The 19,586-nt window shown below is 40.5% G+C and overlaps 1 protein-coding gene across 1 annotated transcript in view; it reads left to right on the top strand.

Annotated features, from left to right (window-relative positions):
* Positions 1-19,339, top strand: part of Neto1 (neuropilin and tolloid like 1) — a 201,866-nt gene extending 182,527 nt beyond the window's left edge. Inside the window, exon 11 of the mRNA XM_045135136.1 lies at positions 19,321-19,339. The gene's annotated coding sequence lies outside the window, so the exon portion shown is untranslated. The remainder of the gene's footprint in view (positions 1-19,320) is intronic.
* The last annotated feature ends 247 nt before the right edge of the window (positions 19,340-19,586 follow it).

The raw sequence follows: 19,586 nt of genomic DNA, 5'->3' as shown, positions 1-19,586 counted from the left end.
AAACATCAGATCCTCACCCCAGAAAGCAATAATGTCAAAAAGATTCAAGCCGGGTGTGGAAGCACATGTCTTTAATCCCAGCACTCTTGGGAGGCAGAGGTAGGAGGATCACTGTGAGTTCGAGGCCACACTGAGATGACATAGTGAATTCCTGGTCAGCCTGGGATAGAGTGAGACCCTACCTCATAAAAGCCCCCCCCCAAAAAAAAAGATCCAAGAAAACAGATGTGAAGTGTGAAGGACAAGTGGGTATTAAATCCATGCTGCATGAGCCTCCATGTTGCAGTACTCAGACCCCTATATAAGGAAGGCACTGACTTTTTAAATTTACTCTGGGAGAGCAAGCTATCTATTTAAGCCACCGAGGTTTTTGTGATGTGGTATGTGGTTTCCATGGCTGTGATCAGATATCTGAGACACCCAGGTTAAAGGAGCAGGTTATATTTTGTCTCAGTCTCAGAGGTTTCATTCTGTCTCTGTTGTTTCTGCACAGTGGTGTGGTGCAACATCGCGGCTGGGGGCATGTAGTACTGCAAAGATGCTCACATCATCATGGCCAGAGAGCAGAGAGAGCAAAAGAAAGGCTATAGTCACAATATGCCTTTCATGGCACATTCTCTTTGCTCTATTTTATCTCCAACCAGAATTCATTTCTTCCAGGCTTGTCCGACCTCTTGACATCATGAGAAGATACTATAACCTATGAAATTCATGTTTGAGGACCATGCCACGAACTTACAATAATTAAATAAATACCTCATAATATTGCTAGTAATTTTGTGATTTTTGTATTGTGCTGCATTTTCCTGGACCTCAGGTTGGGCATGCCAACAGATTATTCCAAATCCCAATAGAATCGTACATGGCAAATGGAGACTAATCCTTTAGCACAGGCCTTGGGGACCATACCATATCTAATGCATACCACTTAGGGATTTCAGAATATATAAAACTGATGGAATGAACATGAGGAGAGGAAGCATTAGTTTATATCTCATAAAGTGTTTATGACTTAGAAAGAGTATATGTGCTCTGTTACCCAAAGAGGCTGAATCTCCTTTCTACGTTTCAAATAAATATCCCTTCTTGTGTTCCAACAACCTTTCTTCCATTATTTCATTCTAGAAATGGTAAAAAAAAAGTGATCAACTATTATGTTCCAATAAATACCTTTAGATTTACAGTGGGAACTGCACAAACCCTAATCCTAAACAAAAGCACTGACTCCTGAGAATTTGCAGACTAAATACGAAACGGCAATGGTTCCTTTGTGCCAGTACACTGCAAACATCTGTCCATCTGGCTCTTAGGCTCAAGTGAAAAAAAAACTACCTGGAAAACCTTATTGCACTTCCAATTCATCACCCATAACATACTACTAAATAGATCATTCCTGTCCCTAACCAATCAATGGCAGAACAGAAGACAGACTAGCTACAGTTTGTCTGTAGAGATTGATCATCCAGTAAGTAACTGAGTGTTCCACAGTCAATCGAAAGAGAAAAGACCCAGTAACTCATCGATAGATATTTCAGCAGGATGTGATTGAGTCCAGCAACTGAAAATGTGGGGCAAATATGAATACCCATCCAGTGAAGCACCCCTTTATTTCATTTCATTTGAATTAATATAATTTTAGGCTTTTCTGCACGTGATTCTCCTTAATGCATTCACTACCATTTCCATCTATACAAGCCAGAGGAGTTATGTACAATATCACCACATCTACACAGAGTTAAGCCAATGTGGGTTCCACATTTCTAGTTTCTGTCAGCTTTCTCGATTCAATGAGAAAACTGTTTTGAGCTGCGGGCTTTAATGTCACTGGTGTGGAAATCAAAGCAACAACAAGACTAAGATGTAGAATATACAGTGGTATAGCTGGAAAATTTCGTGTGTATGTATGTAGAACAAGCAACTAGATGAGAGGTGAGAATTCATTTAATGAAGGTTTATGAACAGTTGATGTACTCTTCCTCTCGCAAAAGACACAAGTCAAGAAGGATGTCTTCTTTCTTTAAAGCTCATGTGTGTGTGGAGAATATGTGGTGGCGGCATGTGAGGTGTGTGTGTGTGTGTGTGTGTGTGTGTGTGTGTGTGGTGTGATATGTGTCTGGGGCATGCATGCGTATGAAGATGCATGGACCCTGCACACACACATACAGAGACAGAGAACACCGAGTCTCCTCCTCTATTGCTTATCTCTGTCTCATGTCACACTGACCCCAGAGCTGCCATTTACAGTCAGTGGGCAGAGCAATGAGCACCAGTGATTCTCCTCTGCCCGCTCCCCACGAGACTGACTGGTGTGTGTGAACAAACCCAGATTTTTCCCGACGTTCCTGTGCAGCCTGCAGTGCTTCTCTTACTTTCTGAGCCATTTCCCCATCCTCAGGTTTTCTTCTTTCTGGAAGCAGAGGGCACAGACTTCTTTGACAGATGAAACACTTCTTAGGATTTGGGACGAGGATGCCAGTGTGTTTTGTGTGTTAGAGCCCAGAGGTTCTGGGTTTTTGAAAGAAGGCTCGGGGCAATTCAGACTGCTTCAATCCCAGTGTTAAAATTGCTGTTGACAGATGCGCATTGCACTCTCATGTTCCCACTGTCCCTGATGAAACACAGATTTTGGCTTCATAATATCCGACACTGCAGGCCCCAGTAGTATGGGATGCTCAGTACTTGTGGCCTGCATACTAGTGGAGCTAGAATATCTCCCTGTCTGTGAAGGGTTAAGATGTAGAGCCCCAAGCGTTCAAGATATTTGGCCCAGTATGACCCTGAAGCTTCCTGAGAGGGTGCTGAGAGATGAGATTTACACTTACATGCTTAGAGAATTTCTCTCTAGTATGACTGGGTTTTACATACTCTTCTGAACTCTAGGAAGGTCAATCCTCTCTAAAATTAAAGGGGAGTCTCTCTTGTGTGGTTGACTTCAAGTTATAACATACATACATTGGTGTTTATGTGCCTTTAGACTTGGAATGAAACCTTGGCTGTCCAGCACCCCATCTTACCAATGTAGAGTGTGGAACTTCTCAGCTTCCATGATCATGGGAGTTAATTTCTAATAGCCAATCTCTCTAACATACATAATATAAAATATTTACATATTTACATAGATATAGATTTGTAGATGGTGTAGATAGATTATGTATAAAATTTCTATTGGTAATATATAACATTTGATTTAAAGGGAAATATCTTTTGCCTTCTAAATCCTTCTATTGTCACGTTGAAATGTTATCATTGATGTGTTTTTAATTGGTATTTTAAAATATTTATTTATTTATTTGAGAGACAGTCAGAAACAGCTACAGAGAGAAACAGACAGACAGAGTGGGTGAGCCAGGGTCTCCAGCCACTGTAAATGAACTCCAAACACGTGTACTCCCTTGTATATCTGGCTCTTGTGGGTCCTGGGGAATCAAACCTGAGTCCTTTGGCTTTGCAGGTAAGTGCTTTAAAAGCTAAGCCATCCCTCCAGCCCTAATTGGCATTTTTATCTAGAGAACAATGACTAAGGAGCTAGAACAAACACAGTTCCAGCACTCATTTGTCTTTCTAATTTAGCTTTTGCTTCCTCCCTTTTGTTTGCAAATCATTTTTTGTGGTTGTGATGTGTGGTGTGACTGAGAAGTATATAAACCTTCCTCCTGTGTTAACCTGATGATGAAGTTTAGTTCCTGCCTTGGATCCAGGCCAGTTAGTTGTCCTTATCAATAGATGAGAATGTCTCATTGTCATGACCTAAATTATTATTTTTATTTATTTATTTGAGAGTGACAGACAGAGAGAAAGAGGTGGAGAGAGAGAGAGAGACAGAATGGGTGAGCCAGTACCTCTAGCCTCTGCAAACGAACTCCAGACACGTGTGCCCCCTTGTGCATCTGGCTAACGTGGGTCCTGGAGAATTGAGCCTCAGACCAAACTGGGGTCCTCAGGCTTCATAGGCAAGCCCTTAACCACTAAGCCATCTCTCCAGCCCATCATGTTCTAAATTATTTTGTGAGGTTTGTGAATACCATGGTTCCATTTCAATTTACTCTAACTCCATGGTACAAATCAATGTCCTCCAATGATTTAAAAGGCAAAAGGAGCCAGTCCTAGCCCTACTTAGAGACTTTTAATTTGCCCTAAGCATCTTCTTGCAAAGTGGAGAGGATTTTAGAAAGGTATATAGGGAGGAGCCTGGTGTTTGTGGTTAAAGAATCTGAGACATAGCCTGGCTTCGTTTACTCTTGTAATCCCAGAACCAAGGAAGGTGAGGCAGGAGAATCATCACAATTTGAGGCTTTGTTAGGCTACACAGAGGTTCTAGGTTACTCTGAGCTACATAGAGAGACTCTGTCTCAAATCCCAAAACTGAATAAATAGCCACAACAGGGAACCTAAGAATCTGAGAGACAGAAAAAGAAGAAAGGGAAGAGAAAACATAGTAAATATAAATATTAAAAAGTGCAACATGATAAAAGAATATAATATGCTAGAGTCTATAAAATAAAATCTAAAAGTAAATAATTTTAAAAAACAGTATATTTAGGAAAAATCCGTGGATCAATGGGGGTGTAAGTGCCTTCTAAGTCTGTGAAAATCTTTGTTGAAATTTTGAGGTTTTATCTCTGCTTTGGAATCAGAGTATATTCTAAATATGCCCTAAAGGCCACAGACGGTCATTGAAAGAAGCCAGACTCACATGTCGACTAAAATCTAAGGATGACTATAACGTGACCATGAAACAAAGTAAGTTCCTTTAATAAAAGGTCTATTATACTTTAAAAAAATATTGTTATTTTTACAAAAGACAAGACTTTTGCCTTGTCAGTCAGGAAAAAAAAAAAATCGGTTATTATTCATTTCATCCTAACTGACAATATTCGATCCTTCTGCCTCTCACTTCTCTGATCACACCATGGTGTTCTCTTTGACATGTTGCAACACAAGCCAGGTGAGCTCTCACTTTATTCTTTACATTAAAAAGTTTCAAATCAAGACCAAATGTTGCCCTTCCAAGAATTTGTTATTTTTATTTTCAAACTATTTTATGAGCCAGCTTCTGGCAATATAGAGATGAAATTATTTGAATTTGTCTCATTTTATCTATTTATCAGAAGTTCAGAGAAGAAAATGCATATGTAGCCCGGCATGGTGGCACACATCTTTAATCCCAGCACTCAGGAGGCAGAGGTAGGAGGATTGCCAAGAGTCTGCGGCCACCCTGAGTATACACAGCGAATTCCAGGTCAGCCTGGACTACAGTGAAACCCTACCTCAAAAAACTAAATAAATAAAAGAAAATGTACATGTATAATAGCGGTCAATAATTTATTTCTATATTTTAAGTTTATTTTTCACATATGTAATTTCTAAATTATATATATATTTTTAATTTTTTACCTTGTTATTATTTATTTATTTGTGAGAGAAAGAGACAGAGAGAGGGAGAGGGAGAATGGGAGGGCCAGGGTCTCCAGCCACTGCAAAGAAGCACCAGACACATGCACCCTGCTGGGCATCTGGCTTATGTGGGTCCTGGGGAATCTAACCAAGGTCCTTTGGCTTTACAGGCAAATGCCTTAACTACTAGGCCATCTCTCCAGCCCTATAAATTATCTTTCTAAGTTTAGGGAAATCTTGCAGAAGGTTATAACATATAAATAATCAACAGCCAAAACCACGAGTAGTCTGGGGAGATGGCTTGCAATTAAAAAGCACAAGCCTCTTGAGCAAAAAGAACTGAAAAAGCTCTGGAAGGCATCAGACCACCTGAATTCCACTCCCCAGAGCCCACATACAAAGCCAGACATGATCATGCATATATGTAACCCGAAGTGTGTGGAGCTGGGGAGGCAGTGACAAGTAAATTGTGGGGTTTGTTGACTGAAAAACGAAAGCTCTCGGTTCAGGGACAGGCCCGGTAGCAAGGAAGAATGATGATGAGCAAAAAAGCACTAGGGAAGGGCACCCCAAGTTCTTCTCTGGTCTTTGAACCCACAGGCACCATGTACATGCATTTACATGCATATGCTACATATGACATGCCACACCACACAGGCTCGATACAAACACACGTGCACACACAAAAGAAGCTGAGACTCTGATGGATAGTTTTAATGATCAAATTCACTGGCTTTAAAATCACCATGGAAACAAACCTCAGGTTGTGTCTGTGAGGAGGTGTCTGGGGAGGCTTAACTGAAGAGGAAAGAAAGAAACATCTTCAGTGTGGGGAGCACCTTCCCATGGGCTGGCTGGCTTCCTAGACTGAATTAAAAGGAGAAAGCGAGTTGGTCACCACTACTCATCTTTCTCTGCTTCCTGACTGTTGATGTACCGGGCATAGGTGCTTTGCCATCCCCACTGTGGCGAGCTGCATCCCTTCCAACTGTAAGCCAACATAACCTTCCTCCCTTAAATTACCTTAGTCAGTTCTGTGATCCAAGCACTTAGAGGCGTCAGTTCCACAATGCCCATATTATACATTCAAGGAATCCCCCCTCTTAATTGTTCAAGAATGCAAATAGTTTCAAAATCTTTTTTTAGTGGCTGAAGAAAGCTTTAATTCCAATAACTCCAATTTTTGAATATTTATTGCCTTCTCTAATGTGCTCCTCTGTCATATGTTCTATGTATAATGATATGAGTTCCAACTCTCTGAAAATTTCTCTATCAGCCGAGTTTTCTTCCTTCCTTTCTTCCCTTCTTGATGTGGCTTCTGGGGACTCATATCTGCTGGCATCATGTAAACATTTATTTACTTTCAGATACTCCAATGCGGATCACATGTGAGGATCAAACAGGGGTCATGAACATTCCTACAAAACTTCACTAACAGAGGGGTCTGTCTTTGTATGTCTTGCTGCATTACACACATTGGTACTAAGGGTTAATTAATAACCAAATTGAAAGTAATTAAGCAGATAAGGTATTTTGACAAAATAAAACACAGATTAAGGAGGATTCGGAAAGACAGTTTCAAGTTTAGCACAGGAAATGAAAATAGTTCACATGGAGGAATGATATTTATCTCTGTAGCAGGCATGAATTTGGAGGGAAGAGGGCTCTGAAGCCAGGGGAAGGAAACTGCATGTGTGTGTGTGAAGAACAGGTACATACAGGAAGACTGAGGGATGAGCTAAGTACCAGGGGAGACCAGAACCTTAGCAGGGACACACATAGCTCCTGCACAGGCTATGTTTAGCACAAGATAAAGCAATGGTGTGGCCTTTGATATTTAAAAGAATTGTTTTGGGCTGAACAGGTAGCTTAGTGATTAAGGTGATTACCTGCAAAACCAAAGGACCCAGGTTTGATTCCCCAGGATCCACATTTGCCAGATGCACAAGGCGGTGCATACGTCTAGAATTCATTTGCAGCAGCAGAAGGCTCTGGTGTGCCCATTCTCTCTGTGTGTCCACCTCTCCCTCTCACATAATTAAATAAATAAAAAATAAAATACGCATGAGGAGCAAGGTGCACAATGTGGTGTATGCATCTGGAGTTTGTTTGCAGCTCCGTTCCTCTCTCTTTCTGTATCACTCTGCTTGCAAACAAATAAATAGAATTTTGTAAAAAGAGTAATGCTTATGCTAATATTTACCCCAAACCTCAGAGAGGAAGATTAATTCCACTACCTTCAGTAACTCATGCATGATAATTTCAATTGAGGAATAAATAATCTTGTAGACAGAATATTTCTCTCTATTGTCTGTCAATGACACCTAGCTCCTGATTGTTGTGAGATAATGCAGAAATTCACCTATTTATCTTGATAAAGGTTTTCTGGCCCTAGATATGTTATCTCTATATTCTAGGGACCAAAGAAAATGAATTTGATGGGCGGATACTTCCAAAATGCAAGGCTAGAAGGCTAACCCTGTCTGATTTCTGATTCTGACTCCTGCTAGTCCTTGTATTTAACAATTTCTATGTCAACTGACACCCCGCATCTCTCAGAATGGGGACTCACTCTCTGCTTCCGGTTAGTTCTGCCAGGGCTTCAGCATGAGGTAGGTATTTATGGATTTGCAGATATCAAGCCTACATAGCCTTAGGAAACACTGAACGAAATGTGTTGAAATGTGCGTGTTGCCATTAAAGCCAGCAGGACTCCGGTGGCTGCAAACCAGCTTGTAATTCAGTCTCCTTACTGCGAGGGCCGTGCGGAGTGACAAAGATGAAATGTGTGTGTACAGCCACTCATTGCGGGACCATCGTGCCCTCATCCCGCAAGAACATCTCAGAGAATGTTGATACCCAATTATGCCAGTATCTGAGGCCCAGAAGTGGACAACTTTTAATTGTTTCTCCAAAGTGAGAAGCCACTTGAATAGCAAAATCAATTCCAAGGTAATTGCTCTTCCTCAGGGCATCCCTTTAAAGTGTATCTAGAATTTTTTTTTTTTTTTAATGTCATCTTTGAACTTCAGATGGGTCATCTGAAGTCCAAAATCAAAAGAATATTTTTTTTTTCCTCCTAAGCAACTTCAGGCTATCTTGCTGAAAAAAAACTGAGCTATAAGTTAGAAAGCTGAAGTATCTCTAAATACTTATTACTGCTGATTTAATTGTCTGTGTGTATGTGCACGCGCGCGAGCGCGTGTGCACATGCGTGTGTGTGCACGCACTGTTTGCGTGCTACAGCTCATTCCTACGCTGGAGAGAATGAAGTGGGGATGCAGGCAGAGGGTCAGTGTAAGTTTGATCTTTATGTTTAATTCTCAGTGAAGCTCCCATTTACTCTCTTGAGGTCACCATTGAATTTAAAAGTAAATCAATACTGTGCTTAACCACTTGACTAAACTGCTATTCAACCACCAAAACCCTTGACCACTTCTCTGAAAAATTCATAAAGAAGCAATGCTGATCATGGCTGGCATTCAAATCTGACGTAAAGGGGTACTAAGCAAGGACAATATTCTCTATAGTGTCTTTCAATTCCTGCTATGAAGATTGTTAAGTGACCCCACTTTCCCACCCACCTCACACAACTGAAAGAAGCAGTGAGAGAAGAATGAGGGGGAGAGGAAAATAGTCACATGATTGCCGGGAGGTCTCCTCCCCCAGATTTCTCTGAAGCCTGGTTGCTTTCCACAAGGGCTGAATCATTTCATGTCAGGCAGGACACTTTATTATTTTTTTTTTCTGATTTTCTCATCACTATAAATGCCCAAAATAAGCAACATAAGGGTGAGGGGATGGTTTTATTCAGGCTCACTGTTGCCCAGGTTGGTTGGGAAGGAATGGTAGTCGGTGGCTTTAGCTGTGTGACTATGAAGAAGAAGGAGAAAGCCGTGGGGTGGGAAGTGGGGCTTGATTATAACCTCCAAAGCCTACCTCCTTCATGGCCCCTTCACTGAGGCTCCACCTCTTAAAGGTTCTACAGCCTGGGGCTGAGATGACTGAAGATGAATGGCTTGCTGTGCAAACACAAAAGCCCCCAGTTTGGATCTCCATCCCCCACATAACATGCAAGATGTGGTTGTACCTACAATTTGGGAACTGAGAAACAAGATGGGGATAGGTCTCACTGATCAACTGAACCAGAGAGCCCAGGGTTCTGGGAGAGATCCTGTATCAAATATAAATAAATAAATAAATAAACAACAAGATGGGCTGGAGGCCTTGGTGCTCCCATTTACTCTCTCACTGCATGCAAATAAGCAAATAAAATATTTAAAGGGAGGGTGGAGAAATTGCTTAGTGGTTAAGGTACTGCAAGGCCAAAAGATGTAGGTTTGTTTCTCCAGGACCCATGTATGCTAGATGTACAGGGTGGCACATGTGTCTGGAATTTGTTTGCAACAGCTGGAGGCCCTGACACACCCATTTTTCTCTATCTGCCTCTCTTTCTCTCTGCTTCTTTTTCTCTCTCTCAAGTAAATAAATAAATCTATTTTTTAAAAAGCAAGGTAGGGGAGGGCTGGAGAGATGGCTTAGAGGTTAGGTCCTTGCCTCTAAAGCCGAAGGACCCCGGTTTAAGGCTTGATTCCCCAGGACCCACGTTAGCCAAATGCACAAGGGGCGCATGCATCTGGAGTTTGTTTGTAGTAGCTGGAGGCCCTGGTGCCTCCATATTTTCTCTCTCTCTCTGCCTCTTTCTCTCTTTGTCTGCCACTCTCAAATAAACAAATAAAAAAAAATCTCCATACTTAAAAAAAGAAAAAAACAAGGTGGGATAATTGAGAAAGACACTTGATATTGACTCATGGCTCCCATATGAATGCACAAACACACTCATGCTTCCCTCCCCACAAAGATATACATGCACACACAAGCCCATCACAACACATACAACACAGAATAGAAGCTACCACAATCTCTCCAAAATAGTGCCAACATCTGGGAATCAAGTGTTTGAACACATGAGACTGATGGACAATATTTTATGTCAAAACCATACCCCAAGAACAAGAAAGGGCAGCAAAGAGAAGGAAATTAAGGATGGAAGTGGAAGAAGGAACGTTGCTTCCTTTCCACAGGAATGCATATTTTTCTTTTTAGAGGCTTTCTTCTAGACAGTTTTCAAAGATCATGTTTGGGATCTTATGCTTATTCTGGATCTCCAGTTCGTAATCAATAGCCCATGACCGGTGGCCAGCGTGACTTTCTAGAAATACAGAGATAAACTGTCTTGCCTAAGCACAACATTCTGAACCTAGATGGGGCCAACAGAGAGATGCTACAAGACATGCCTTTCCATCCTTTGTCCAGGAAACTTAACTTGATTCAAATTAGATAGATCTGCCTTCCTATCTTTTAGTGACAAACAACTTATTGTGTCTTTACATAATGAAGAATTTCCTATGTCAGGGCAGTCTATATTAATCAGCTCTGAAATAGCTGGTGATTAAAAAAAATGATCATTTTATTAATTAAGAAAAAGAGTGGCAGCTTTCTTGGGGTGTAGACCTTTGTGGTGGAATGCTCAGTGCAATTGTCCTTTGCAGGATAAAGGGCTGTCTAAGCAGGGCTATGCTTGGGAAGTGTGGATGTGGGGCAGATGGGAGTGGAGAGGCTGTGCATGTAACAGTGGTTTTCACTGATTGACAGAGACAATTATTTCAAGCATAGAAATGTACCTGCCAATGGTGTCAAAACGTAAGCATGGAAGAAACAATGATACGACTCCATTCATCATGCAGGTCTTTGCTAGGTAGGGAGCATAAAGAAACAAGGCTGACATTTCCCTCTTTCAGCATAGACTTATACATGAGATAGATTTAAACAAATGGTCTTTAGGAGATAGTATAGGCATGATCAGTTTGACAAGGGCTGTTTCCTGCCATTAACGTCTTTCTTGTCACTGGTTGGAATGCAGATGGAAATGTGTGTGTTGCAAAGTGATCTGATTGGCTGAATCAATAATTACTGCCTGAGTGTTGAGGATAGAGGGCAGCCTCAACATTAGCCAAGATGACCAACTTCTAGATTTATGTGATGTGTGTGGTCAAAATACTTTCTTTTGTATTTGCCATTATATTCTACTCCCATTTCTTGGCTTTTGTCATATCCCCAATTTCCTATATAGTGGTTATGAAATGAATGGTTTATCCCATTCTAAGCAGCCTTTCATAAATTTTCAGTGCGTTTCTCATTTTCTAGAACCCACCCAAGCGCCTTCCACTCACCCACTCACCCACCACATCTCTAAGAGAGACACTCAATTCTGAACAAGTGAGCAACAGTAATAGAATGCAGAAGCACTGGGAGTTTGTTTGCAGTGGCTGGAGGCCCTGGTGTGCCCAGTCTTTCCCTCTCTCTCTCTCTCTCTCTCGCTCTCTCTCTCTCTCTCTCTCTCTCTTCTCTTTCTCCGTTGAATAAATAAATAAATAATAATAAATAATAAAATATTTTAAACAACCTGACTAAATGCACAGTCACACCAAGGCACCAAATCTTCACCTATGAGATCCCATGTCCATTTTTCAATAACACATTCATGCTTAATTTAGTGAATGACTTGTTTTAAGGGTTAAGAACCAAACCTCAAGTTAACCTAAAATGTGCACAATGTAACGCAAATGAGAATAAATTTATGTAACTTGTACATGAATTATTCAGTGTTCAAACTCCAATCTGATTCTGCATTAAACTGCATTACATTGATGGAGGCTATGCAATGTGATGTGAGTTAAAAGTATGCAGTGTCTGGTCCTGTCTGTCTTCTCTACCCTGAACAAGTATTAGGGCAACGACCTTCTTTATGTTCAGTTGTTCTTTCAATTTTCCCAACCATGGCAGGTAGTAAACTTTTCCTAATGGTATTACTTCGAAGAAAATCAGCTATTATACAAATTTCTATGACACTTTTCTGATACTATGGGTGTTGCAAATAAATTAGAAACTCTGCTCTCAAAGACCTTCACTTCTGTGTAGAAAGATGTCATTGCTTCTAAATGGTAGTAAAACTGTTATCATATTTTATCACCATTAAAGAGTATCCATATAGATCTATGAGGCAGCTTGTTTTGTTGTTCATGGTGGTTTGGGGATTTGATTGTTTGTTTCTTTATTTGAGGTAGGGTCTCACTCTAGCCCAGGCTGACCTGGAATTCACGATGTAGTCTCTGGATGGCCTACAGTTCACAGTGATCCTCCTACCTCTGCCTCTTAAGTGCTGAGGTTAAAGGCATGTGCTACCAATCCATGGGGTGTTGGGGGTGGAGAGAGTGAGAATGGGCACACCAGGACCTCTAGCCACTGGGGGAAAAAAAACAAAAACAAAACAAAACTCCAGACATATGTCACTTTGTACATCTGGCTTTACCTGGTACTTGAGAATTACACTCGGTCATTAGGCTTCAAGTGCAAGTGCCTCAACCGCAGAACAATCTTTCCAGCCCTTGTTGTTTATATTATTTTATTTTTATTTATTTGACGGAGAAAGAGGGAGAGAGGGAGAGAGAGAGAGAGAAAGAGAATGGGTGTGCCAGGGCCTCCAGCCGCTGCAAACAAAATCCAGACGCTTGCTCCCCCTAGTGCATCTGGCTAACATAGGTCCTGGGGAATCAGACCTAGGACCTTTGGCTTTGCAGGCAAATGCCTTAATCACTAAGTCATCCCTCCAGCCCTTGCTTATTTTTGATTTGAAGATACATAACCATAATTAAGATCAAAGATCTTGTTTGAGATTAATACAAGCAGGTGACTTGGAAGATGACAGGTCTTGACATTTGTAGTGAGTCATGCCTTTTGTTTGTATGTGTATATTTTAAAACTGTGAGGTTCTTTTCTAGGGCCCAACTAATGGAGAAATTATTGTGTAGAACACTGTCCCCTTTCCTCCTCACAGTGAGTTTAGATTGGCTTGCTGTTTTGAGGTTCCTCACCCTAGCTTTGATGTCTTATAGGATACAGTTTGGGGTGAGAAAGTCTTGCTCAAACACGGATTTTAGCTCAAACGTCAGCGAGCTCCTTTCCCCTGTTAGAAAGTTTTGTTATCTACGGCGCTCTCTAGCTCTGGGCACAAACACTTGATCCATTTGTCGTTGGATCTTGTGTGTGTGTCATGAGATTCCGTAAGTCCACTTGTCTTCTTTTCATATATTATTATCAGAGAGTGGGTCACACTGATTGTTCTAGCTTCCTTTGGAGGATTCATTTGTTGCCTAGGATATCTCAGAGGATGTCCTACCCACCCTTAGTTCTTTCTCCTCTCTGTTTACCATGTCTATCTAGTTTAGTTTATTTAGTTTCAAAAGTTAGAGAAAATAATCTTGCAAATGGAACTGATTCCTAATGTTTACTGTGGCGTTTCAAGCATAGACTGAGAAAATCAAGTGAACTAACTCTGAGCATATACCCATGGTAGAAATCCTGTGTTGTCATGGCTGTCCTAAAGGCTGACTGTGTGAAACAGAATGCAAGAGACATTTTAAATTATAACTCTTTCCACAGTAATGAACCCAAACATGGATCACGGAGGAAGTCTGAATGGTGTGTTGACACTGACCTTTCCTCCACAACCTAGAAAATGCATTTACATTCCTCCTGAATGAGTTCTTTCCTTTCCTTTTGCAGCTCAAGAATAAACACCCAGAGTCAGCACCACTACACTGACAAATACCTCTGTGTTGTCACCATTTGAAGTCATTGAAAGTGAATTTAAGTAGAAGGGATTTACCTGAGAACAATTCACATTTTTTTTTCAGTTCTTCAAACCTGCAAGCACTGCGTCCATAGGCTCCACTTACAAGTCTATGTAGCTGAAAATGAACCGCTTCTATCTTGACATGTTGTATGATAAAATTTGAGGCAGGGGTATGTACTAGCTTAAACTGATGAAAACAAACTTAAGGGGAAAAATTCAGATGCACAGAAAGTAGCTGGTGTTCTCAATACCCAACAGACACAGAGAACTATATACAGAGAGCTAGGATCTCTTGCTGAGGCCAGAAATTACAAAAGATTTTGCCACTTTGATGCACAAGAGTATCCAGTGTCCAAACTGGAAATGGGATTTTGCAAAGGGCAAGGTACAAGTTTGGCACTGAGGAGGAAGAAAGAAAAACTAAGGAGAGTCACTCAACCACAGAATGGGGTTTATTCTGGGTGAACCATTGCAGAAAAGATCTGTGGAACAGAATACAAGTCCCCAGTCTCCACATTCCTGTTCACAGACTGGGGACTTTATAGGGCCCTTAGGAATCAGGAAGTAGGCTTTTGGGGAGTGGAAAGTTTTGTATCTAGTCAATCCTATTAGAGGAGGAAATGGGGTGGTAACTGATTAGGAGGAAGGAAGTGGGTGTGACTATTGCCGATCTCATTAGGAGGAAGGAAGGAAGGCTGCTGAAAGTTTCAACCTAGAAAAATCTATATTTTAGTTCTAAGAATTTTCCATTGCAAGAGATCATCTCTTGGAGCTAAGTAATGTGAAGTATTTTTTTTTTTTTTTGCTGCAAAAGTTGCACATTTCTTTATGAGAGTAAAAGAAAATGTGCACTGACAATGAAGTCATCAGAGCATCCAGCAGATCAGTTAGAGTTTAAGTAGGAGCAGTTGGGAATCTTGGACTGGCATTTGCAGCTGGGGTCACTAAGGGCAGAGCAGAGTAAATGCACAGCAGCAGGAAGAACAGTGATGGGAATGTACAAGCCAAAGTAGGCAAAAGACACCCATTCACACAGTCACATAAATTAGCCAATACCGAGCCATTTTATACTATGAAAAGGGAAGGGCTCCTCTCTTGACCTGTCTAAACACATCTTGGTATGGGTAACTTTTAATATATATTCACTCTTGGAATATTCATAACTGTTCCACATTTCTGCAATCCTTCATGGATAAACTTGATACATATTTATTGATTCTATTCTATATGCAAGGCATTCCTAGCATATGATAATGTGAATACATCATAGCAGTGTCAAAAAGCAATTTACATTAGCATGTACAGAGGAAATGCAATGTAACTTTTTATACTCTGTATTTGATTAGTCCTAGCCTGCAAGCTCAGTCCCACTGGATACCAGGGAATTTAGGAAGCTTAAGATGCTTCCTGTTTGACAGTTTCTTTTACACATACACACACACACACACAATCCAACTAGTCTAAGTTTAGTTTCTCTTCAGCCTGATGGAAAACCAAAGATTTGTTACTCCATAAAGGTGTTTCAAGGGTTTTCAACATTCTCATCCTTAGTCTGGGCTTAGAAAATGGGTGCTCTTGTGGGCTCATGACACCCAAAAGGAAGGAAGGGTTCCTACCTCTTGATGATTCTGGATGGGTGACAGATATGAATCTCTGTGGAATAAATCAATACATTCCCAGGGATCTTCCTGTATCCTCTGATAATGACTAGAATTTTCCATATCCCCTCACATCTTCGGAACTCAGATAATTCCTCTTGTTTTTTCCTTACACTGCTTAGCTGTGGTTGGTAAAGGTAACAGCATATGGAATAGCTCTCACGATATCCGACCTTCGGACAACACAGAGCCTTTGTTTTCTCTTTTTCAACTAACGGTGCCTCAGTGGAATAGCTTCTAGGAAGTAAAGATGCCCCTTGCTCCTGATAACTGGCTGCATTTAAGGTTGATTCTTCTCTTGCCAGCTCTCCTGCAAGAACATCTTTCTATAGTTGCCAAGTCATCAAGCTCAGCACCAGTTCTGCTTGACATGGCCTGTTCTATAGGTTCTAGATGGTCAATGATATTTCCATACTTCCCCCTGTCCATATGGACTGCTTGGCTTGCTTGTGGTGGTTTTGAGGAATATGTACAGTTTATTTGATAGTCCTTCCATAAGCTGGTGTTAAGCCTCTTCCATAGAATTGGAGATAATTCTTAGTAACTCCAACCTACCAAAATGATACGTTAGTTTCTGGTTGGCCAGAACATTCTTCTCTTTCTCTATATACATCAGAAGTTAGCTACTATGGGGAAAAAAAAAAATCATTTCCCCTTAATTTATCAAGGGAAAGGTGGGTAGGTAGGGAGATGCCCGAGGAGTGCCTGTTGGGCTAGCATTAGCTCACCACCTTTACCAGCCTAGGAAACAACTTTGTGACTGTGATGAACAAATGGAGAAAGAATTTGAGATAGTCCTGGGTCTCAGGGAGAGTTGCCTCAGCAACACAGTGTGAAGCAAGCTTGCCTAGCTGGACAGTAAAGCTCTCCTAAGGGTCTAGCTATTTTCCTAGTCATAGAAACAAGCTTTTAAGCCAGGAAAGAGGACAGGATCTCTGCTCCAGGCCCTCCTCCCTCCTGAGAACTTTCTCATCCAGCCAACCTTGAATATAAAGGCTTAGGTGGGAGATCTAACTTCTCCTAAGTCTGCCTGAGATTTCTCCTTCTTAAAGTCTACCAGTGCACTGACAAGACCTGCCAATTGTAATAAGTATAATCTGAATAATTTCAGACAATAAGAGCATAAGGAAAAAAATGAATTTCATGGCAGGGATTGCCAAATTAAGGAAATCAAGGAAGGAATGAGTCATGTCCAACCCAGGCAGTCTTCAAACCTGTAATCCAATAGGGAAAGGGGAAAAGAGTATAAACAAGGATGAACCAACCAATTAGAAAAAATAACCAATAAGTGGAAATCCCCTATAAAGAAAATTAAGTTTCAAAACAAACTTTATAGCTATTCTGATGTCTGATAAAGTAGGCTTCATACTAAGCTCAGGCAAAGGAGATAAAGAAGGTCATTACATATTAATAGGTTGTACAATTCTTCAAGGAGATATAACACACACACACACACACACACACACACACACACACACAGAATATTGACACATGCACAGAATATTGGGGCCCAAATTATACAAAGCAAACACTAAAAGGCACCAAAGTCAGATAAGTCCTGATACAGCAATTACGGGGGTCTTCAGTAACCAGAGCTAAAGTATACTATCAATGGCTGAACTCAACAGCTATCTACAGAAAATGCTATCCAACAAGTATATCCTTCTCATAGTCTTATGGACCCTTTCTACAATTCATCCCATCCTTGACTATTGAGAAAGCCTTAACACATACAGAAGGATTAGAATAATTCATTGAATTTTATCAAGTCATTATATACTGACAGTAGTGTTAGTATCATTCAAAACCACAGAGATGACACAAAAACTTGGAGAGGGAAAAATAATTCTTTTTAATGAACAATTGATTATTTAAGGAATCAGGTAAGAAGATTTAAAAAAATCCTATAATCACATGAAAATGAAAGCACAACCAACCTAAAAGTTGAGGTTCTGCTAAGGTCTAAGAGAAAGTGTAAGTCTATTAATACTAACCTTCAAAACAGAAATTGGAGCTGGAGGGCTGGCTGAGTGGTTAAAGCATTTGCCTGCAAAGTATACTTACTTGGTCTGAATTTTCTGGATTTTACTTATTCTTTTTTTATGTCAGTTCAGGCTCTTGTAAAGCGAATGAAAGCCTATAAAGACTTTGGAGCAAGAATGCTATATGAATAGGGCTCGAAGGGTAGATGATTCTGCTCCTGTGTTGCATTCGATAAATTTAGTTGAAAATAATTAGAAGTTGGACTCCACTGAACTTTAAGTTCTGATGAACTGAGCATGATGAAAGCCTTGATCTCAGGAATATGTACCAAGGAGACATAAACAAAGGATTGCATAAGCCAATGCACCAATAAGCTAAAGACAAGAGTGAAATTCTAAACCAGGGTAAAAGTGTGATAGCAATATCTAAAACTTGAAATTCAAGGTTGTAAAGACCCAGGTGGGAGAAGGGTGAGGGATCAACAATAAGCTTGGCTATGGATATGCCTTACCTGACATTGTAACGTACAGCAAGGTGGTACCAATGAACCATGAATGATTCATGAAGGTTTGAGCGCAAGAGGCAGGTAAATCTAGAGATCATTCTACACAGAGTTTTGGACATCTGTCTGCCAGCATTTGAGAGAACATGAAAATATGGAGCTTCACATGAATACTGTCATGGGAAGATATGAATGACATGAGCCATTTTCAGGAATACTTCCCAAAGATAGCCACTGTGGAAGTGATCCTTCTATTTTCTTTTTTTTTTTTTTTAAATATAGTTTATTTATTTATTTATTTATTTGAGAGACCAAAAGAAGTAGACAGACAGAGAGATAATGGGTGTACCAGGGCCTCCAGCCAGTGCAAATGAACTCCAGACACATGTACACCTTGTGCATCTGGCTTACAGGGGTACTGGGGAACTGAATCTGGGTTCGTAGGCTTCACAGACAAGTGCCTTAACCACTAACCTATCTCTCCAGGCCCTGATCTTTGTATTTTCTAATGACAGAAATATGTTCCTCCCTAATGTCAGTTGGAAGATGGGGGTTAGACTTTAGAATAAGAGAGCATCTCACTTTCAAATGTGATAAGTGTGGCTTATGCTGCAGTAGAGACCTAGACCCACAAGGCAATTGCAGGACACCGTTTTAACAGAAAACACAGTGTGAATTCTAAAGTAAATCCCAGTGCTGATGACAGAAGAGATTCTCTATTACTTAAAACTAGTGCTGTGTTTTTAAACATTACTTTGTACTAAAGAGAGCAAATTATCCAATTTTATATCTTGGTAGAGACATAACCATAATTAACCTCTTTCTTTACTCTTAAAAAACCTTGTGATGATGTTTGTTCCTAGAATGGAAACACTCAACTCTCAAACTTCTCATCAACCCACAAAGGAAGGTCTTCCTTTGATTGAGTCTATCTCTGGGACATGGATAAAATCAAATTTAGAAAATGTCAACATAATAGACTTGCTACTGGATGCAGAATGAATACAGCAACATTTAGATACCACTTAGAACAAGTCCTAAAGAGCTAAAATTAAAGTAAATTAAAACCTAGCCATTGCTTTTTGCAGCCCTTTCTTAGGACACAGCATGGGACACAGGGAGCCAGTGTGCGCATTGTGGAGTGGAGCATACACAGACGCAGACAGAGACACGGAGACAAAACAACTAAATGAAGCTTAAAGACACGGTTTGGAAATTACTGTAAATATTCAGAAATAGAGGAGGAGTCATTAAGAAGAGCAGCAGAGATGAAGAAAAGAAAGAGGTAATGAGGTGCTGTAGAGATGGCTTGGTGGTTAAGGCATTTGCCTTCAAAGCCAAAGGACCCAGGTTC

Source organism: Jaculus jaculus, chromosome 15 (assembly GCF_020740685.1).
Source record: "Jaculus jaculus isolate mJacJac1 chromosome 15, mJacJac1.mat.Y.cur, whole genome shotgun sequence".
NCBI classification, from domain to species: Eukaryota; Metazoa; Chordata; class Mammalia; order Rodentia; family Dipodidae; genus Jaculus; species Jaculus jaculus.
Note: the sequence above shows the minus strand (reverse complement) of the source record. Positions and strands in the feature narration are given on the sequence as shown.